The sequence below is a fragment of the Ambystoma mexicanum genome, chromosome 6q, assembly GCF_040938575.1.
Source record: "Ambystoma mexicanum isolate Mex_15411 chromosome 6q, UKY_AmexF1_1, whole genome shotgun sequence".
In the NCBI taxonomy this organism is placed as follows: domain Eukaryota; kingdom Metazoa; phylum Chordata; class Amphibia; order Caudata; family Ambystomatidae; genus Ambystoma; species Ambystoma mexicanum.
This window is the reverse complement of record NC_090937.1, coordinates 51,688,070-51,711,312: the sequence shown is the minus strand read 5'-3', so window position 1 is coordinate 51,711,312 and position 23,243 is coordinate 51,688,070. Positions and strand designations below refer to the sequence as shown.

Here is a 23,243-nt window from a genome sequence, read left to right as displayed (position 1 = left end):
TGTGCGCTTCTATGACTCTTTCCACCCTCATCAGGGTACGAAGTATGACAGTGATATTGGTTGTTGGCCCTGGTGTGCCTGGCCAGTGCATTGGGTATGAGGTGAGTGGTAGTGTCAGAACACGTGTTATGTGCTAGCCCTGATGATTCGAGTCGGTGTGAATGGCTTATGTTGGTGTGTGCAGAGATGTGTTGTGTAACGGCTTGCGCTGTTGTCGGAAGAGGGGAGATGTGTTGTGTAACGCTTTGCTGTGTGTGATGTGCAATGTAAAGGGAGATGTATTGTGTATGGCTTGGCTTTGCAGAAGGAATGTTGTGATGTCATGTGGAGTGTTTATGCCGGAGTGATGGAATGCATGGGTGAATGTTCTAACCTAGTCATTTGCTCAGCCAGAGGCCTGGTTGATGGGCTGCCTGTGTTTTTATATATATGTAACCTGATTGACTGCTTGTAAAGATACCAATAAACCTAGCAAGCCAACCTAAGAAGGCTAGGAGTCACTTCACTACAATCACACTCAACGTCTGTGTGCCGTACTATTCCTCAATGAACGTTACGCTGTGTCGGAAATCCCCATCATTTATCACCCTTTTTGCGATACAGATGCATTTTTTAAGCCTCCTGATTCTTGCAACTCCTGAAAGAGGTGTGGGGAGGGGAGGTGTGTTGTGTATGCGTTATGTATTGTTGCTCTGTGTAATGTGCCAATGTAAGGCGAGAAGATGTGTTGTGCTGGCTTAGCTTGGTAGTGGGAATGCAGAAGGAATGTTGTGATGTCATGTGGAGTGTTTGTGTCCGAGTGTCGGAATGTTTGAGGGAAGGTTCTATGTTGGGCAGGTAGTCAGCCTGAAGCCTGGGTGACGGGCGGCCAGTGTTTCTGTCCTATTAATCTAACTTACTTAAGGACTATGTAACTGCTTGTGAAGGTGTCGTGAGAAGCTGTAATAAACCTAGCATGTCAATCTAAGAAGGCTGGGAGCTCCTTCGCAACACAAATAATCCAGAATAGGACTGCAAGATTTATCCTAGACCTCAAGCCCTGGGACTGCATCGCTCAAGCCCAAAAATATCTCCATTGGCACCCGGTGGCTGCAACGATCAAGTTCAAGACCCTCTGCATCATCAACTAGGCTTTCTGGGGCCAGCGACCCCACTAAATCAGACTTTCCTTTGAATATAATTATAACGAGCAAACATTCACATTCAGTATCTATGAACGTTCCTGCAAGCCCTACATTTAAGACCACTGCTGTTGCCAAGCCCCCACTTGAACAACCTCTCCAGCCCTTGCCAGCTTGTTCCGTGAACACTTTTTAGCCTTACGTTAGCAGTTTACTTAGTGGTATTTTCTCTTGCAGCAGAGTTATATCGTAATCTGAAAGACATGGTGAAGAATTATAATGTTTTAAAAATATTATTGGATATTGATATTTTATTTGTATCACGCTCTTACACGTGTTTCAGAGCGAAACAAGGCAAGGAAGGGAACAAGGAGTACAGAAACGACTATCTTACTAGGCCCAGTGACATTGAGAACGTGCATGGGAGAGGGATGGGGGGGTGCATTGGAGGTGGCGAAAAGTGGAATGTGCTGAGCAAAGGAATGCAGATAAATAAATGGTAAAAAGCAGCAAACTGTGGTAGTGCAGCCTGCAAGTGGCAGGTGCTAGGTATAAGGCAACAGACAGGGTGTGTCTGATAAGTTCAGATAAAAGGGGGGGATTGTACGGTTACAGATACAGACTCCAGTCCAAGGGATTGTCGGGACTATTCTTTCTGGATAGACTTTCTGATCTGAAAGTCATGAAGTCAACCACCAGTTTTCTGTAAAACACATTATACCAGGAATGGTAAGTGGTGCCTTCGGTACCTATACCGGTTTCTTTGAGACGGACAGAAAACCTAACCAGTTTCCAACCTCGGGACTTTAGCAGGTGTTTGGATGATAACTGATTCCCAATGAGTCCACTGTAATTTGTTTCTGCCCTCTCCTTTTTTTTGCTTCATTATTTTTGTTTTCTTTTTCTTTTTTTTTTTTTGTGTTTTACTAGCGAGTGCCCATAAGGGGACTCATTGAGATGTTATTCAGTGCATCTCCATGGAAGCCCAAAGACTGTCAGATGAGGGTACCAGAGGGGGGGGCGCTGTTGTGTGGCTGTAAAATGGCTGCCGCCTGAGAGAGCTCACATCGAGCAACACTAAATATCCGGCAACATCCTTTTCTGTCGTGGCTGCGGAGTAATGCGGACACTTGCATTGGGTTGGAAGTGACGTGCAGCACCGCCTGAGCCCTTTCATTGCCTAGTTGGTTGGCGGATGGTGACACCGGAGCCCTGCAGCGTACATCTGGGCCCAGGGTTTTGCTTGCAGCGGCCTCATCCTATTGTGTAGACGGGGGATGCGTGCTGCGCTTTCACATCAACCACCGGGGACTGCCTCGACTCATCGGATGGGACATGATCCTATGATCCTGATCGTAGTACCACTGAGCGATGCACTGCGGGAATCCCTGACAGGCAAAGGTGGTCCCCGCCTCCACCCGATCTGCCTTTCAGTAGCGCACTGTTGCTTCGCTGCACATTGGGCTGAGCTCGGGGGACAGGAGGGGTGGGGATACATGCTTGTTGGGGTTGCGAGCCCTGCTCCTGCTCCACTCCATTTCCATTGGGCCGCGGAGGCCGGTGCCCCTGGGCACACATCATTGTTCATTGGGCCAGGCTCTGGCTGCCTCAATCCTGGCTCCTGTCCCCCTTGAGGGGAACAGCTTGAAAAATGCTTGGCTCGCTGCACGGCCAGTGGCTCAGCGAGAGCTGGGCGCGCAGACGGACACCTGTTCATGGAGTGAGGTGGCCACTTGGACACAGGTCGGCCCTGTCTGGATGGCCCTTCATCAGATCCCAGGGCACCCTAACTCTATATACTGTCCTGGTCTGGCTGTGGGTGGCGAGGGCCCTCACCGCAACCTCTGGGCACTGTCAATCTGCGGTGAGGAGCCCTGATCATCTGTGCCCTGATCATCTGCGGCCTATCTTCAGATCCTGCCAATAGCAGTGGCCAGCTTCTAAACGGTTTGGGGTTCCTTGCTCCTAGACCCCTGCAACCTGTTTTTCTCTGTGACCTGCTTATCATTCAATCAAGATGGGGAACAACAAGAAACAAGTAAAAATTGACCAAATTGCATGACCGGACTAGCCTTCCCCTCCACCTGCCACGGCGTCCCCTTCCACTACCATCAATGTGACTACTTTGAATTGAACTCTGCTAGCCGTGAAAAATAGTACAGACAACCTAGGCTCGAAAATAGATACTGACATGTAAGGTGGAAACCTCAGCCGTTCATATAGACAAACTATGTGGTTGCATGACTGAGGCTGAGCAGGGTATCGGGATAATGAGGACAGAGTGGCATCCCTGCAGAGAGAGATGCTAACTCTACAACAATCAGTGAGACATGTGGAGGCCAAAAATGGCATTCTAGAGGGGAGATCGCTCTGTATTGGTCGGAGTCCCAGAATCTACTCACATTGACAACACGGAAGTGTTTGTGGTAAGATTGTTGCTGGATATCCTCGAGCACCCCACCGATATCTAACATGTTCCCTGGTCTTGAGGGTGCACCGCTCCCTCGCCCTTAAGCCACCCCCCCGGTCCGCCGGATAGACCAATCGCCAGGATACTCAATTACAGGGACAGAGACCCCATTCTCGGAGCTGCGAGGGATGAAGGTGATTTGCGATATGGCTCCTCAGTCATCAGACTGGTCCCAGAATTGAGCCCACAGGTACAGGAGCAGAGTAAATAGTTTCAGGCTGTTAACAAGCTCAGGAGGAAAAATCTTAATTCTGCTATGCTGTTCCCTGCTAAACCCAGAGTTGTCCATGATGGCAAGACCTGGTTTTTCACCAATCCTGCATCTGCTGATCGTTTTAGTTCTTAACTACCTGAGACTTACGATCCCCTGGGAGACCCTAACCGCTGACCCAGGCACTTCGCTCCTTGCTTGCTAGGCTGCTTGCCTTCATTAGGGGCCTGTTGACACATCCGTCAATTCGTCTTTTTCTTGTTCGGTGCACCTCCTCTCATTGCACCTCCTCTCATTGCTTCTCAGTTTTTCCTACAACCTGGTGCAACTAATCCACAATAGAGCGATATTGGTTTTGTTGTTGGCCACCCGAGCTGTGCAGCTGTGGCCAGTACAACATTGGCGCAGTTACTGCGTCTTGTTTCTGAGGTTTTTGGGTTTGCTTGGGGTGGCTAATATGCTGGTATGTCAGTATTTCTGGCATGGGTTCGGAGGGGGTGGGGGGAGATTGTTATGTTTTAAGGTGCTTGCATGATATCCGTTTCCTGAAGCAGAATTGAATGGTAAGTTTGTCTCGTCTCTCCGGGCATGAAACAAGGCGGGACGCACTGGCCATACTGTGGTAATGTGCTAATTATCCTTTATTTAAATGACTTTGAGGGGTGACTCTCTGAATGTAATGTCTTGGAACATCAGTGGGGGTTACCAACGGTAACAAATGTCATTTGGTGATTAACCATGATAAATTGCATAAGATCGATGTGCTGTGTTTACAAGAGAGACACTCTCTGTGGATGGTACACTCCCGCTGGCCAGGGGATGGGAATTATAGATATGGGTCTTCCTTCTCATCTCAATCGCGGGGCAGAGCGATGTATTCAGTCCCTGAAATTTAATTTTCTTGACAAAATATGTGATGTGGAGGGGGCCTTACATTATCCTTGTTTGTTGAAAGTTCTGTGTATTAATGTATATGCTCCTAATGTTGATTCACCAGAATTCTTTCAGAATTGCACAGCCCAGATCCATAAATTTGCGACATAAGTGCCGTAGGTGGGAGATTTTAATTTAGCGATGTCCCTGGATCTAGACCGTTCATTAACACAAACAACGCTATCCAAGGTGGCCACGGCCTGGGGCGATATAGCCGAATCAAACGGAATATGGAGACATATGCACCCCAATATAAGGGAGGTTTCATTCTACTCAGGAGCTCATGGCAGTGCCTCCAGAATAGACTACATTATGCTGACCACCCCGATGGCTGGCATGACACAGCTTCGTATCCCTGAAAGCACTGCACCCTCCACGTTGGCGGTTCTGTCCTCCAGGCCTCCAGGAAGTGGTGTTCCGGCCCAGAATTAGGCGGGGATATTCTTGAATATTTTCTCACCATTGTTGATTCGGTCCCAGACTATATAACGATGTGGGAGGCCTTTAAGGTCTTTAGAAGGGGCTGTTGCATTTCCAGGGAGGGTGGTGTCCTTAAATCCTTCAGGACGACCCTGCATTGTCTAGAAAAAGAAATTAAAGAATTGGAGCACAAATAGTCACACAAGGTGTGTGCGAGGGGTACCCACAGGTCAAGAAGTTACAGGCTGACAATCCGAAGCTCGGTACGCGACTCCAACGGTATCAATAAGATATTTCAAACTATTAGAATCTATTATACTCCTCTCGATTAACGGTTTCCCCCGAGGAAATGTGGTCGTACCTTGACCGGGTGACCTTTGGATGGCTGGACTCGGGTCTGGCGGACCTGCTGACATCGCCCCCCTCTGCAGAGGAGATCTGTAGTCATTTGGGATCTCCCAAGCGGTAAGGCCGGTATATTGGCGGAATTTTACAAGGAGTATAACGATATCCTAGCCCCACACTTATGTTGCATGTATGAATTTTGCATGTCTGCGGGCCTTCTCCCTGAATCCACCAGGACGGCAGTAGTCCTGCTTAAACCTAACAAAGACCCTTACAGCTGTGTGCCATTTAGGCCCTTGTCATTTAGTAACACTGACAATAAAATCCTGGCTAAATTGTTGGCTGACAGACTCCTCCCACATATGAATGCGTTGGTTCTCCCGGACCAGGCAGGTTTTATTCCGGGCAGGTCCACACAAAATAACCTGAGGCGACTTTTCTCCTTGATGCACAACGTCAAAGATGATATTCCCTTTACATTGGCGGCGCTTGACGCTGAGAATGCCTTTCATTTGGTCGAATGGCCTTTCCTTTTTGAAATTTTGAATAGGTCCGGTCTGGGTCTCCACTATATTCAATGGCTCTGTCTACTCTATACAGCCCATCGAGCTACAATACTGACAAACCAGCTGTCCTCAGATAACATCTCTCCTACTAGTGGTACAAGACAGGGGTGCTCCCTCTCGCCTATCCTTTTCGCTTTAACGGTGGAACCCCTTGCATGGCCTATAAGGGAGTTTCATTCACATATAGGGGTTAAGATCCGTTCACATATTTCAACTATCTCCCTTTATGCGGATGATATGCTACTGTACGTTAAGAACCCCAAACCAAGTCTACATCCATTGGTACAAGAAATATCCTTATTTGGTGGATTCTTGGGATTATGTATTAATACGTCAAAATCCGAAATTTGCCACTTAACTGCGACGGCGCTACCAACGGATGTCTGTACCGAATCCCGCTTGTGCCCTGAGGGGATGAGGTAGCGCGGTATAGTGGATTCCACCTAACCATCAAAGCTTTTTGAAAAAAATTATCTGCCAGCTCTTGAGCAGCTGGAGCATAAGATTGTGGTCTGGATCCGGCTACCTCTGTCCCAGGCTGCACGCCTTGCTTTGACCAAGATGGTGGTGGTCCCTAAGATGCTCTATAGCTTTAATAATTTTCCACTGATCCCACCCTCATGGTACTGGAAGTGTGTCCATTCAATGCTATGTAGATTGGTATGGGCGGGGGGGCGAAGCGCGGATTGTACTAGATACCCTAGCGCTGCCTTATGGCGCTAGAGGTCTGGACTATCCAGACCTATATGCATTTTTGTCTCGCCGCTCAGATCCAGTATGCTGTTTGGTGGTGGCACCCCTCTGTGGAACTACCCCACATTAAACTTGAAAGGGCAGTCGCCGAGCCAGACGACCTGAAAGGCATGTTATGGGGAATACCCAGACGTATTCCCAAGGGGCAAATACTGCCTATTGATGTGACGCGCTGGGTGTGTAACAAGGCCAATTGTTGGGCTGGTGTGAAAGGTCATTAGCATGCTGACTTTACGCTACACTCAGTTCATGGTACAGATTATCTGAGTCTCTTTGGGGGTTCTGGGAGGAGGTCCCGCAGGTATCGGGCCCCTTAGCCAGTTTGACCAAAAAACCCTCTCCCCCTGCACTCCCCCCAACTCACTGGCGTGGGTTCAGAGCTATATAATATTATTAAATCTCTTCACACTGCTCTCCCCCTCCCCCCCCCCACCCTCGAGTGTTTAGGGCCTGGTGGGATAGGGCATTGGAAAAGCCTCTGTCGGAGACCCAATGGTTAGCGATTTGTAGAATGACCCAGAAGATAGCTTTGAATTCCAATGTTTCGCCTTAAGTTTTTACACCAGACCTACCACAGCCCAGCACAACTTCATTAATAATACCCAGAGAGCAGCTTCCTGTCCATGGTGCAACTTTGACCCGGTTGATTACTTGCATATTATATGGAATTGTCATATGTAGTGCTTTTGGGTGGGTGTGTATGAAACCATGGGCAAAATGGTCCCAGACTGTCCACTCGACTCCCCCTGGTTGCTTGCACTGTTTGAGGCCCTTGTTAAAACGGAAACGAAACTCCTGGCCACGGCCTCTGTAGTTGCCAGAGCATTAATAGCTAAAACACAGAAGAGAGCGCCTCCACCCAATGTGAAGGAGTGGATTCACTTCCTGAAAGCTGGGAAACATCATGCTCCTCCTCTCTGTCACAGAACCAGACCAGTGGACTATTGGCCCCATTTCCGGTCATATATCCTTAGGACTGATGTGACCCCTCGGCATAATAATGTAACCTGTATGAACAGACACGATAGGACAGTAGAGGGTTAGTGTGCGACCACCAGCTTAGTTCATTGTAAAATCACTCCTTGGATAGGACTCTGCTCAATAACGCTCATAGTAGGCCTCTTCGATCGACTTAGCCTTGTACGCCATAAGGTTTGATTTGCACGTACTCTGCTTGCACTTGTACAATATTAGCATATTCTATCAGCACCTGATGTTGTGAATTTTTGGGTGGGTTGAGGAGATGGAATTGGGGGAATAGGGACGTTGTTATTGTCTCCCGATTGTTGTTGAAAACCTGAATAAAAAGAGATTAAAAAAAATGAGGTTACCCAAGAGCTTTTATTCAAGCAGATCTCCCAGCTTGGACCCCTGTGTGTACTCACTGGCTGTTGGCCGTTTTTTCTCTATACTTTTAAAGGCTGCATGTGCTTGCATCCCTTTCATGACCACTGCCCGTTCCCTATAGGTTGCCATTAAAATAGTGAGTTGGTTTAGAAGTAAGTGAAATTCTACAAAGAGCTTGTGCCTACCTGGTAAGCATAAAACAATTGTGTGGTACTGTCATAACATTTCTGAACCTCCAGGTTGGAAGCTTAGGGCAGCCATGGCCATATTAGGCAAGATGTATGAATGTGTGTCTGGGATTTCCTTGTAAATCCACATGTCTATTGGTGTGGATAGAAGCACAATAAAGTTTGTATGTATTGTAGAAGTCATTTATATAGCGCCTTTTCCCATTACTATGGTCTCCATGTGCTTCTGGTGGGAATGCCCTTGGGGACCGGAGTATATGAAATTCTCAGAAAAGGCCTGGTATGCGTGTGCATTTTGGCCAAGCCGGGCTCCAGTAAGCAGCCCAAGGGATTAGGCATGTTTACGGATGCTGGGGGAGGTCGGGAGAGTGAGGGTGCAAGAGACTGTCCAGCTGAACCAAATCTTTGTCATAGGCCGTCGCTGTATTCGGATGGCAGAGGTGTTGAGGCTTAATCTGATGTAAGGAGGCTAAAACGTTGTGCCCAGCTAGACTGAATTTGTTGTTGGTCGTCGCTGTAGTCTGATGTCTGGGTAGCCCTGCATGCGGCAGATGTACACCAAAGTGATGTGTTTTTTAAGTACCTTGAGGCTCGGATGGAGATTTATTGACGCCGCTGTTTGATCAGATTGTCTGTGTGATAGTCCTCTTGGCGCATATCTAAGTCCAACACATTTCTTTGCTTTAAAAATAAATCTACTGCAACACATGTGCAATAACTATGCCTAATGAATATTTCCCTATATTAAACACCACCGACAAGGCTGACCCCGAGGCTCAAGTATTCTAGCTGGAATGTATAATACCCAAATTAGTGGATGAGTTCTCCTGCTTCGCTGCAATCGCTGTCTAGAAGTGATGACACTAGGGGAGGGGCATGGGTGGAGTTATGGGTGTGGGGGTTGTTATAGCATGGCCACTAGTATTCCCTCTAATGCTTAAGCCCCATTTTGTATTCAAGCAACCATTTTAGGACCACTGTACCGATTTTATATTCCGTTGTTGTGACTAAGCCAGTAGCCTGGACTTATCAGGAGGGGAACCCGCACCAGTCCTAAGCAGGAGTGGGACAGAGGAAAGGCAGGCACCCAATTCCAGTGCACCTCCTTTGTGCCAGCATGTGTTTGCAAACCATTATCTCCAGCCTTGCCTCTTGTTGCAGATGCTCGCTAGCATTTTCTTTCACTTTCAGACGCATCCACATTGGTCAAACGCAGCCATGGCGCAGCAGCAACCGGCGTCAGCAGGAGAGACACTGGCTAAAATGTGTGAATCTTTGACAAAGGGGAGGTGGAAGTCGCTGAAAATCCTGCACTGGAAAATTACAAACCCTACACTACCAGAGACTAAGGAGAAAAACCGAGCCAATCCCCCCCCCCCTTACTTACTGAGATTTTCCCGAGAAGTGGGCCTAGAAACATGAACCGTACCATTGAACATACAGCAGCCCCATACTCTTGCTGCTCTGAGCATGCGCAGAAAAAATGGGTGGTAATTACTCTCCTTTTTAAGACTTTCTATCTTCCCCTTCCCGGGAGGTGACTGTGAATGACATTGGTTAGGGAAGGCTGGCTAATCGGGACAGTGGAAACAGGAAATGTGGGTTATCTGTGTGAGGCCTGTAGTAGAGGTGCTCCAAGAAACCTGCAGGAAGGAGAACATGGCAATGTGTGGAGGAGATTCATGAAGCAGGTGATAGTGGTTCAATGTAAGTGAGAATAGTATTTAGAATTGATAGTGTACGGATTAGTATGTAGAAGGTTTAGTGTGAGAAGTGAATTTGAGAAGGCTTGTAAAGAGTGGAAGGAGGGTGGTTGAGTAGTGGTGGTGGTGGTGGTGGTGGTGGTGGTGGTGTTGATGGTGGTGTTGTAGTAGTGTGGGAAGAGAAGAGTGGTATTGGTGTGGGAAGAGTAGTAGTGGGAGGAGTGATAGTCGTAGAAAGCTAGGAATAGTAGCAGACCCCATAGAGTTGGTAGAGTGAAATAAAAGGAACCGAGTAACAGGCAGAAGACTGGAAGAGTGGAATATCTGTGGAATAGGTTTGTGGGGAGGAGTTAAGGGAGAGGAACCGGGTGGAGTAACAGAGTAACGTGTGCGTGAATGAAATCGGCTGCATCCTGTAGAGACATTGCAAGGCACCACCACAATTCCTTTAAGAATACTAACCTGTGGCAAGATTAGCGGAAGGTAGGAAAACCCTGTTGGAGTCAGTGAGCGTGTATCTGAAGAACCCTGGCTCATCTAAGACTGTTACAAGACAGTCCGGGTTAACATTCAGTAGAAGTAACCCCAAGGTATGGACGTCTGGTTTAGGGAGTGGACCCATGGAAGATGAGCGACAGCCCTAGGGACCACACATAGTTCACTAGAAACCCTTCAGCTATTTGTGAGACTCAGTGTTTTATTTTTAAGTGACATTCAGCTATTAAATGCTGCTTCTGTCTGAGCTCTCCCTCCCCTACTCTCAATAGACTTTCCTCTGTTTAAGCGAGGCCTTGCCATTTGACTGATGGGTTACTATAGTGCGTTCCATGTTTAAAGGGCATTTGTCGTTTTGAATTAGTATTTACAGTGACGCAATGCCATTTTCCAATATAAGCATTTACTACTTCTCCATACCGGGAGGATATTTTGCGTGCAGGCGATCCTGAATTCTGACCGCTGTTAGAAATGCATTAGTGGGCATAGAAAGGAAGATGAGAAGCCATTCGTGTGAGGAAGGGAATGCACTGGGGAAGGGGAAAAAGGAACACATGTAGCTGGGACTGCAGCAATCAAAGATAATGGTGGCAGCCCTTGGGAACCCAGGATCATGCTCAAGCCTATGTTACAATTGCTGTCCTTTAAGGCTACCGAAGAACTCTAATGGCTATGGTACATGCAGATTTGTTCACAGCAAACTTGTCATTCCTCTGCTACTGAGCAGTTTCGAAGCGCCCGATTTGTTTGCTTCCCATTGACTGCCGTGCTTCTGCGGAATTGCATAGAGACGGGCGAACAAGGTAAGTAGGGGACTAGTGTTCTTTGTATTGTGCGAGAGTGATGGAGGGTGGGGAGGAAGGTGTACTGAGAATGGGCCGGAACAGTTCCTGACTGTACACTGTTAACTTGTATATTCAGGACCCAAGCGAAGTAATAATTAATATCTTGAAACCTTTGTTGAGAGAAAAAGCAAACTGTGTAACTGTACTTGTGACAATGAGCTGTTGGGTGCTTTGAGAAGGTGGCACATCTTCCTCCTGAAAGCAGTGCATCCAGCTGTCAAGAGCGCAGTTCTAGTGCAGGCTGTGCTCAAAGGTTCAGACCGCTCTTGGTGAATGTAAATAAAATTGCAGATGGGAGCAAGTCAAGATCCGGGATGCCCGACTTTTTTTAAGAGAATTACTCTTTCTGATGTTTGTTAATCTGCTTAGAATCACATGCTGTGCATAGTCCGACATCCAGTGGTCACTGCGGAGTATTGCATTTTTTTTTGTAGTCGAAAAGGGGACGTCGACAAGGCGTGTCTGTAACACTATCCCTATAGTGACGTGCAGTGTACCCACAATTCCTCACACGTCGAGGTCCCTCAGATTGTTTTTTTCTGCCCAGATATTGGTCACCTTTACGCAGAGCTCCTCGAGAGACATTGCAAAAACATTATTCGAACTTTGGTCGTTATTAACTTATAAATATATTATTACGTTTACATCCCTCCTTCGGCGTCGTAGCTGCGATGCTGTTCACCGCCAATCAAGATCTCTGACGGCCGTGCCTTCGGAGGAGGTTGTTGGGCGTTCGCCGAACACGTGGCCTGGCCTCGACGGCCAAATACAGTAGGGCGAGTGGGGTCGTGGGACATTTGTTTCTCTTTGAGAATGCCTTTCCCCTCCCTTTCCTTCGGGGTTGTTGTCACATGCAATCGGTTCCTCAGCTATGGAGAGGACACCCTTTTAGGTTTTTCCTGCGTTGCAAGGGCAAGTTTACCTGGAAAGACGAGCATAAACGGTGTAATCGTTGCTTGCCCCTCGACCACAAAGAAGACGGCTGAGCGGCCTGTCAGCTTCTTAAGCCGAAGACTTTAAAAGACCGCAGGGTCAAAAGGTGGGCAGCCTATGCCATGTCTAGGTCTGATTCATCATCCGCCGAAAGTGACGAGGAATGTGATAACCTGACGTCTGTTTCGGAAGTCGTAGACCTCTCTAAGGAGCGTTCACGCTCCTCGTCTGTCTCTGGCCCCGACAAGCTCGGCTCACGTCCTACGTATGGGGATGAACACCCTGGCGACACTGACGCACACAAAAAACTCTCATAAACACACGACCCTCGGCTCTTCCTCGTCAAAGACGAAGAGAGCATTAGCGCCAAAGGAGACGCAGGTCCTACCGGCGGCCTCCTCAGACTGCAAGAGTCTTAAGCCCCCCCTCGCAAACGCGACCAGCGACTGGGCTACCCCCAGATAAGGGCGCCATCACCAAACTGCCAGATGACACGCACCGTCAGAGAGCCCGTCAGCATAGAGCAAGCGACGCCTGTAACGTCGACGCCGGAGGTACCCTCGACAGTTAGTTGTCGAGAGCCTGGTGCAGATTATTTCCACCGATGGCCAGAGACGGACGGCGAAGAAACGTCCATCACCTCTCACAAGGCCTGGGAGATGATGAAAAGGTCAGAAGGAAGGCAGGAACTGCCCCCTCCGTCGAGAGGGACTTCTAGCCTATCAGAAGGCTTTTCAGAAGGAGAGGGGAACCTTTCTTCGACGTTATGGGATAGGTCGAAGCGTTTTCAAATGGAAGGCCCCCCCCCCCCCCTTTTGACCGCTCTGGGGTACCTCAAGAAACCCTAGAGAGACTCCAGTTTTGTATGGACAAAATGGAGAGGTTTATGGAGAACCTCCAAAGAGATCAGGAGGGGGACCTCAGGAGGATCCCAGGGCCAAGTACCCTAGGCTGTTTGATCCCCCCCACCCAAGAGGATGTAGATTTATGACCTCACGGGGGAGGACCCCCACTTTCAGGAGGATGATGAATTCTTAGGCAATGAAGGGGAACAAAACCCATAGGAGGAAGGTTTTGAAGATAACCCAGATATGGGTGATGGGGCCTTCGGAGAAGACCCAGAAGAGGGTGCTTCACAGCCCTGGCAGTCCCCATCAGCGTTTTCAGACCCTGACGCCCTAAACCTGTCCCCACCCAAGGACTCGCATATTAGGAATACGTCACCTATAGACGATCAACCTACCTTTAATGCACTACTATGCAAGGCAGCAGCGCATTTCGAAATCGAGACCGGGGAAACTTCTCCTGACATCGACTTTGTAGAAAAGATCATTAAAGGGATAGTCCAGTAAAAAATTTTATTTTAAAAATAGATTGGCAACATTAAAAAAATACTAGCATTCTCTTTTTTAAAACTTCCTATGTAAAATTTTGAGCTATTCAAGCTCAAAATTCGCAAAAGCAAGCACATGGGCGCATCAATTTTGTGAAATGGATGCCCGCCTGTGCTGGCTTTTGCGGCACTAATGAAGGAAAAGCCAGCCAGCTGTAGTAAACAAGCTACTGCTGGGTGACTTTTCCTTGGGGGAGCACCGGAGACCCAAAGTGATAGCCACAGCAGGCAGAAACACAACGTGGTTGTGTTTGAAAACGCTGCGGTTTTTCTTTCGGAGTTTCTCAGGCTTTAATTAAATAGCACTTACTGAGATTCAGCTGCAGCTTTCCTGCTCTGGTCTCCGGTCCCCGTCCGTCCTCAGCGTACAGCACCAATGAAGGAAAAGCCACCCAGCAGTAGCTTGTTTACTACAGCTGGCTGGCTTTTCCTTCATTAGTGCCGCAAAAGCCAGCACAGGTGGGCATCCATTTCACAAAATGGATGCGCCCATGTGCTTGCTTTTGCGAATTTTGAGCTTGAATAGCTCAAAATTTAACATAGGAAGTTTAAAAAAAAAACGTGCTAGTATTATTTTTTTAATGTTGCCTATCTATTCTTAAAATATTTTTTTTTACTGGACTATCCCTTTAAGGAGAAACCCCCTGTCAGCCAAACCATTCCCCTTCTCGCCTCAGTAAAGAGACCAATTATTCCTTCACTATCTACACCCGCGTTGATCAGAGGGGTCAACCCGAGGATAGAAAAATTTAGTCCTTCCCCATCGGACCCGTTATACAACAGGGGCCACTTGTTACCAGACGCCTTAGTGGTGACAAATACAAGGAAAAGAACAGGGGTCCCGCTGTCAACTAGCAAGGCACCACCAGATAAAGAGGGTAGAAAATGGTATGTCCTAGGAAAGAGAATTACAGCCTCAGCTGCCTTTTCCGCAAGAATTGCCAACAACAACTCTTTGCTGGCAAGTTACGCAGATGCATAATGGAGCAAACTAAGTAAGGACATCGAGGAGGTACCGGAACCCCTACATACTCGGCTTCTAGCCACGGTGACGGAAGGGACCTTAGTCAACCAAAGCATCATTAAAAACACTCTGGATGCTGCAGAAACGGCTGGCCGTTCCCTAGTCCAAGGAATCCTCATCAAACTGCATGTATGGCTACGTAATTCAGGCTTTAAACCTGAAACACAAGCATCTCTAATTACAAACCTATAGAAGATGCCAACCTCTTTGGTAAGGCGGTGGATGAGGCACTAGAGACCGCAAAGAAGGAATTTGACACCATCAAAACCCTAGACCAAATTTCAAGGCCTCCCAACAAACGTGGTTATGGCAACAAATGCTTTTTTCGAGGCCAACGCCAGCAGCAACAGCAGCAGCAGCAATACTCAGCATGTAACTGGTCCTCTAACCAAGGCACCAGTGGCTAATACAACCGAAGAGGACAATGTTGTGGCAAGGGAAGAGGTCGGGGTCCCACCCCTAGAGGTTCCCAAGCCACCAACACCAAATGACTCAAAGATTCAGGCCCCCTCCCATGCATCGCCGGTTGGGGGCCGGTTAACATCCTTTCTTCCAGCATGGGAGGGTATAACATCAGACCGCTGGGTACTATCAACCATAGCCCGCGGTTACTGTATAGAATTTAACAGTTCCCCTACGTACAGACCCCCAAGGGGACGACGCATGTCACCAGAACACCTCGCCATCCTTCTTCAAGAAGTGGACCAACTACTAGAAAAAGGAGCTATAGAGGTCGTGCCTCTATCTCAGGTACTTCAGTGTACTTCCTTGTACCCAAAAAGGACTTAACCATGCGCCCTGTACTAGATCTGCGCCCAGCGAACAAATTTGTTGAACCTCAAAAGTTTCGTATGGTGACTCTATAGGAGGTAATCCCCCTGATTTCTCAGGGAGATTACATGACAACACTGGACATGAAAGATGCGTACTTTCATGTTTTAATGTTGCCAGCGCACAGAAAATACCTCAGGTTCATGATAGAGGGCAAACACTACCAGTTCAGAGTGCTACCATTCGGCATAGCATCAGCGCCGAGAGTATTCATGAAGGTACTGGCAGTGGCAGCGGCCCACATGCGCAGGTTGTCCATCCCAGTATACCCTTACCTCGACGATTGGCTCATAATGGGATTCTTACGAAACATGCTTCTCAAATACCCAAAAAGCTGTAGACCTTTTTGTTTCAACTGGGCTTCTCCATCAACGAGAAGAAATCCAGTTTAGACCCCAGCCAGATCAAACAATTCCTAGGGGCTCTAATTCGAACAAAGGACGGCCTGGTCTTCCCCTCCAACGAGAGGGTCCAAAACATGCTGTTTCAGATCCCTCAATATGTGGCCGGTTGAGAGGTGACGGTACGCAAAGCAATGCGCTTACTAGGAATGATGGCGTCATGTATTTATTTGGTACCTCACGCGCGCCTGCGCATGCGCCCAATGCAAGAGTGGCTCAATAGCCAGTGGTGTCAGGCCAGCGGACAATGGGACGATCTACTGGTGGTCTCGCAGGCCTTGGTTCTCTCGCTACGGTGGTGGTCGAAGGAAAACCTAGTAATAGGGAAACCATTCGCCACCCCCGCAGTGGAAGCCACTTTAACCACAGACACATCCCTCACAGGATGGGGGTGCTCACCTATCCCATCAGACTGCTCAGAGTTTGGACTCCGAGCATAGCATCCAAGCACATAAACTTACTGGAGCTACTAGCTGTGTTCAAGGCACTGAAAGCCTTCCAGGCACACCTGCAAGGGAAGACCGTGGTGGTCCTCACGGACAGCACCACAGCCATGTACTACCTCAACAAGCAAGGGGGCACTCACTCTCCAGGACTGTCCAAGCTGTCCCAGAACATCTGGAAGTGGGCTCTCAAACACATGTTCCTAATGTCACAACATGTACCAGGGGAACTCCATCAGCTAGCAGACGAACTTGGCAGAGACTTCCCTCTGCCCTCGGAGTGCGAATGACGGTTACACGAAGACATCGTCTTCGTCTTCACACAATGGGGATTCCCAGAAATAGATCTGTTCGCAACTCCGGAGAACTCCCAATGCCAAGATTACGCCTCCAGGTACCCCCAGAACCAATCCAAGGGGAACGGTCTATCGATACCATGGTCAGGGAAATTTGTTTACGCTCCCCCCCCCCCCCCCCCCCAACTCCCCTTCTCAACAAGATAGTGCATAAGATGCACCAGGAACAGGTTACCATGATACTGGTGGCCCCTATGTGGGCCAGACAGCCTTGGTTCGCTTACTTGATGGAGATGTCCCTATCTCCTCCAGTGAAACTTCCCTGCCCGTACAACATGCTGTCACAGGACAAGGGCAGAAGTATGTATAACTGCGGGGGGGTTGGTAACCGCCGGAAGAATTAAACCATTCTTAATTTGTCGAATGTAGTGTTGTTAACAGGGAACTGTAGTGGTGTTAAACCTAATCGCCCTATTCCCAGCATGCAAGTATTATAAATTATACTCACTTTTAAAGGCAGTCACAGCATATATTTGAATACATCATAACAGCTATTATAAACCCCTTAGATCAGGGGACATGTGTTTATTTACATGTATTGTGAATGAAAATCAAATTAACAACATATATACACAAGAGAAAATCATGCCATTGTGTGTAAACAAGGAATGGAGACAATGTTTAGAACCAGGTTGTTCCACATCTGAGACAGAACATGGGTTTTGAAACAAGAATGGAACCCATGGCTGGGTTTAGCAGGGGATTGCTTTTTTTCATGAAAACCATCACGAGGGAAACAATTGGTTCCTAATATTCAAACTGAAGACAAAGAGTGATCCTAAGCATTTTTACTAATGCTCTAGTCTTCTGACAAAACATAGTTGGACTGTAATGCGTCCAGTATTAGCACAACGGATTATGATACAATGAAATCAAACAAAAAAATTGATGACCAAGATTCAGTGCATTCTATTCTGTATATGCCCTTTGATAGCTATAAACAGGACCTTATGGCTAGGCAAAAAAGACATCTCAAATGCGTTGTTTTTGAAGAGTTCAGGGCCTAACTCTTTTGGTTTGTTTAGTCAATCAAAGTTCTCTTGTTTGTGGTGAGATCTTGCACATTAGTGGAATGGTGGCCAATCCTTGGTCTACGTCGGGAAATAGAAATCCCTGATTTTCGACTGCCGGCAGGTGGAGACCTGCTGCAGTGACGTTTTGGCTTTTGAGTGGACAGCCTTCTTTCTGGGCCAGTAGGATTGCAAAACCCATGTTCTGTCTCAGATGTGGAACAACCTGGTTCTTAACATTGTCTCCATTCCTTGTTTACACACAATGACAATGATTTTCTCTTGTGTATATATGTTGTTAATTTGATTTTCATTCACAATACATGTAAATAAACACATGTCCCCTGATCTAAGGGGTTTATAACAGCTGTTATGATTTATTCAAATATATGCTGTGACTTCCTTTAAAAGTGAGTATAATTTATAATACTTGCATGCTGGGAATAGGGAGATTAGGTTTAACACCACTACAGTTCCCTGTTAACAACACTACATTCTACAAATTAAGAATGGTTTAATTCTTCCGGCGGTTACCAACCCCCCACCCCCAGTTATACATACTTGTACCCAGCCCAAGGTTCCGCCAGTAGGGCTCCCCCTTTTGTTACAATACAGGACAAGGGCAGGACACTACATCCATGCCCTCAGACCATGAACTTAGCAGCCTGGCTCCTGAGATCATAGAATTTGGACATTTACAACTCCCGCAGAGATGCATGGAACTTAAAGCCTAACATTCGTCACTGTTATTCTAGCAAATGGAAAATATTTGTCATCTGGTGTAGGGGAAGGAGCATCAACCCGGTTGACTGCTCTCCCACACAAATTGTTCTGTACCTGTCTCACCTACTAGACTCAGGCTTAGTGTTTAACTCTATTAAAGTCCATTTAGCTGCACTTTCCGCATACACCACTTCCCAACTTAGTGTCATGGTGGAAAGTCCCAGTTATTAAAGCCTTCATGGAAGGAGTGAAGAGGTTCCACCCTCCCATAGCTAACCCCGCTCCCGGATGGGACCCAAATGTGGTACTAACCAGGCTCATGGGGTCTCCCTCTGAACCCATGCACAAAGCAACACTTAAAGACCTCACTCTTAAGTCTGCTTTTCTAATAGCGATCACCTCCATTACAAGAGTAAGTGAACTACAAGCGCTCTCTGTACTAGACCCTTTGTTACAGTTCACAAGGATAAGGTGGTTCTACGCACACATCCTAGGTTTGCGCCAAAATTTATCTCTAAATTCCATGTCAACCAATCGATAAAACTGCCAACGTGCTTTCAAAATCCTTCAAACTTAGGTGAGAAGAGCTTGCATACACTAGATGTTCGCAGAGGCGTGTTTTATACGGAAAGATCTAGACCATTGAGAAAGACTAATCAGTTCTTTGTCTCGGTGGCAGCAGGAAGAGAAGGAGATGCAGTTTCAAAATCCACTATTTCTAGTTGGACTGTACAATGCATCACTTTCTGTTTCTCTCTTGCTAAGAGAGAACTACCCTTCAAGCCAATAGCACACTCCACTCGAGGCACCGGGGGCTTCCATAGCTTTCATTGCAAATGTCCCTCTTGAGTCCATTTGCAAAGCGCAACCTGGAGTTCTGTTCACACCTTTACAAAACACTGTCTAGATGCCCACTCTAGATCTGATTCCCAGGTGGGACAAGCAGTATTAAGACATCTTTTTTCTACTGTTCCTTCTCACAACCCACCTCCAACTCCGGGTACTGCTCGCTAGTCCATGCACAGCATGTGATTCTAAGCAGATTAACAAACATCAGAAGACCATGCATTACTTACCGTAAAAGCATTTCTGATGGTTGTATCTGCTTAGATTCACATGCGCCCACCCTTCCTCCCTGCTCGGATTGAAGGAACATAGACTTTCTTCTATAGCTCTATTTTCTGTACTCACTCACGTCTAATAGGCTCCCTCAGGGCAGAAAAAATGAAAACAGAGGGACCTCGACGCGTGAGGAATTGTGGGTACACTGCATGTCACTATAGGGATAGTGTTACAGACACGCCTTGTCGATGTCCCCTTTTCGACTACGAAAAACAAAATGCAATACTCCGCAGTGACCACTGGATGTCAAACTATGCACAGCATGTGAATCTAAGCAGATGCAACCATCAGAAATGCTTTTACGGTAAGTAATACATTGTCATACGCAGACTGTGTGAGAAAACTTCAGGTTTCTCACCTGCTAGTCCCTGGGGATCTGACCTCCAGGAGGCCAGGACACAGCCTTTGCTTTTGTATCAGTTCCTGGGGGTGGACCAGTGCGGGAAGATCACCTGGATGCGGGGTCCGCGGGGAGTGTAAGTGGGACACGGGTGGGTAAAACGCAGTATCCCCTTCCCAATAACACCTTTTCCACATCCTACTAGGTAGGATACCTAGGAATTCAACCCCCACCTTCCCTTTTTCCTACAAACACTTTCTCACAGACAGTTCACCGTCAGTGACAACGGAATAACACCAGAGCCGTATACCTGACATGTCCATGCAATACAGATTATTACACATGCCTGACTTTCATCACACTTCCCCACACGGATAAAAGGCTGAGCACGAAAGCACACTCGGAGGCAAACGCACAGTAGGAGACAGCAGTTCCAAGATGGCAGTTTAATACAAGGAGAAAGACGGTGAGACCAGAGAGGGAGAGTCACAAGGAGGGAAGTACCAGTGACCTCTAAAGACCGTTACTTTCGGGAGCCTTGGAAAGTAAGAAACCAGGGACCAGGAACTAAGACTGATCAAACCTGTGCAGTGTCGGAGGTTGCCTGGGGCTCTTCCGCTTCGATAACCAAGGTGGGGAGGAGCGATTGCCGCCCTGGTACTGTCCTTGACTCCTACAGCAAAGCAGCTTCAGAAAAGACAGCTCAGCCGGTGAGTTGGAGAGACTGATACCAAACCAGCTTGTTTTGAACCAAGGTTGCAAGCAGCAACATTGTACAAAGAGAACAGTGTGTGAGGCATTTGCAAAGAGCGACGCAGATATAATTGGAGACCAAAAGGAGTAGTTGAGCTTTATAATTGAACTTTGGGAGGCCAAGAACAGATGCCATACAGAGTGGTCCAGTACTATGTGGGTGCTCATTCGAATGTCTGTTAGGTATCCTACTGATGCCGAGTGTGAGAGAAAGCAGTATTGAGATCGAAGTGGTCATGCAACGGGTCAACCTAAATCCTGTGCACATTCGAAAGTCTTCAATAGTTTAAAGTACATCACAATTGGTCCGAGCCCCGCTAAGGGAGACTAATTGAGTGAATGAAAGGGATCTGAGCCCGGCTGAGGGCGATCCAGGGTGAACCATGAGTCACCTGAGAAAGTATTATCTGAACATAGTTTGAAAGGGATCTGAGCCCGGAAGAGGGGGGTTTTGAAAATGATCTGAGCCCAGGTCAGGGGTTGGGGGGGGGGGGGGGATCCAGGGTGGACACACAAATTGAGTGCTGGAAATTGACGTTTTCATGTTTTTGTATCCCAGGCCTTCGGAGTCAAGAGACTTGCAAGAAGTAAAGTGTCTTGGACACAGAAGGTCTTGAACTGTGAAATGGAACTCTATCCTCGTACTGCAGAAGCGAGAGGGTGTGTTTTGCTAGAGTGAAGTGCCTTGTCCCGTGTTGAAAACATGGGGAATGGAGGCCAATGGACTTATCATTTAGTGAACACTTCTTTCTTTTTCATGAAAATTACCCCACCTTATTTTTGTTAATTAGTGCTGAGGATTGGCAATTTTCTTTTTTTTTTATTTAGTATAGGCCCTTTTAATTTAACAAGACTCCTAGGGCTGCATAATTTGATGGTCGTAGCTTGCCCCCCATCTGTAGATTTAGGTTTAGATAGGCGCTTATGTCACCCTTGTGAAGGTTCAATAAGCACCCTTGAACTGTGGTCACGTGTCTCTTACTTACAACTGGGACTTTATTTTATAGGCCAGAATGGTGACGTGTAAATTGACTGCATTAGCACGTTTGCATAGTCCGCATAATACTAAAATACATAGGACAGTTCAATTAACCATATGCTTCCAGGAACCTTTCTATGCCCTACTTGTCTGTCCTGACAACTGGCCCACAGGATATTCTTGGCCAGGCCATCTTGTTCCAAGGGCTAAACAGAAGAACAAGCTGAGATGGCAAATATACAGGTCTTGAATTTCATAATGTTCCTATCCTCTTGCCTTGTACTAGCACAGCTGGAGTATACGTGAACATTCTAGTCTTTGGCCTAGATCTCACTGGACCCAAACTGCATGCAGGGAAATACCCCAAACTCACTTTAGTTGAGTAGACTGTTCCCGTAGACATCTGTGTCTTACGGGCCAGTACTACCCCACAGGGGCCAATGTGGCAGCAAACAGAGCCTCGATGGATCAGGGGAGATCCTAATGAAGAGTTCAAGATGCTGGTTAAGAACCTCGAACTGTAAAGATGGCGCACAGCAGGAGAAGCTTCAATTGAAACCAATTGGAAAATGTGATTGATACCAGTCTGCAAATATTTTAACTCCGTCCACAGGGATCCCTGAGAGTTAGTATATCGATTAACCCACCACCCTAGGATCCAGAGGCAAGTACTGATGGTGTTTGCTTCCCAAATGTTCATTCCAGGGAGGTAAAATAACCCAGTATGTACAGTGCTTCTTTAGTAGGTGGCGTTTACAGGATGGGACTTCCCTGTGACTTGTACTCCTGGCCAACAGTGGCCAAAAAAGTACAACCGGCTTTCTAGAAGAGAGCTCCTCAAGCCAGAAGCAGAAGCGATTGCAAGGAAGACTCAAAGGCAGGAGCACCCAGCATAGCCGGTTTGAGCGGCTTGAGGGGGAAAAATGAATAGTGTCCCTCAGCAGAAGACAGAGCCATGATGAAGGCTACAGTTTGGCTGATCAAGGACAACCCTGAATACCATATGACACTGGGTGAGTCCACACCCTTCAGACAACGGCAGTGCTTAGCACACAAGTCTGCACCCAGCATGCAAGTGAAGCCAGCAGGAGGACACAGATGGCCCTAGAAGGACAGCCAGGAGCCACAAACCCAAACCAGAGATCAGCCAAGGACACTGCATCCAGGCATTATGGCCAGTCCTGGTGCTTGAAATGCAGCGGGAAACCTTCCAGCAGGTGCCTTACCTGCTTATCTCGAGTGTTCTAGTACAGTAATCTGCTTTGTTAGCGTTTCCCCTAAAAATACCTCCACTCCCAGGGTTGCCTAAGCCAGCCCACCAACCCCATTTTGGGGCTAGAGGGGACACAGGGTTATGAAGCCAGACCATCTGATTGACCCCCAAATGTGCCACTTGACCCAAACCACCCCTGGAGGATGTGATATGGCCTGCCTAGGAACAAGGAATGGTCTTAAACAGTCAAAGCCAGTATGGTTTGCAAAGGCAGGGAGACTGGAGTAAAAGACCCTGACCACCAAGAGAAGGTAAAATCAAATGT

General features: G+C 47.5%; 1 protein-coding gene across 1 annotated transcript in view; it reads left to right on the top strand.

Moving 5' to 3' along the window:
- LOC138515760 (sialic acid synthase-like) overlaps window positions 1-23,243 on the top strand; it is a 260,081-nt gene that overhangs the window by 215,180 nt on the left and 21,658 nt on the right. The gene's annotated exons all lie outside the window — the stretch shown is intronic.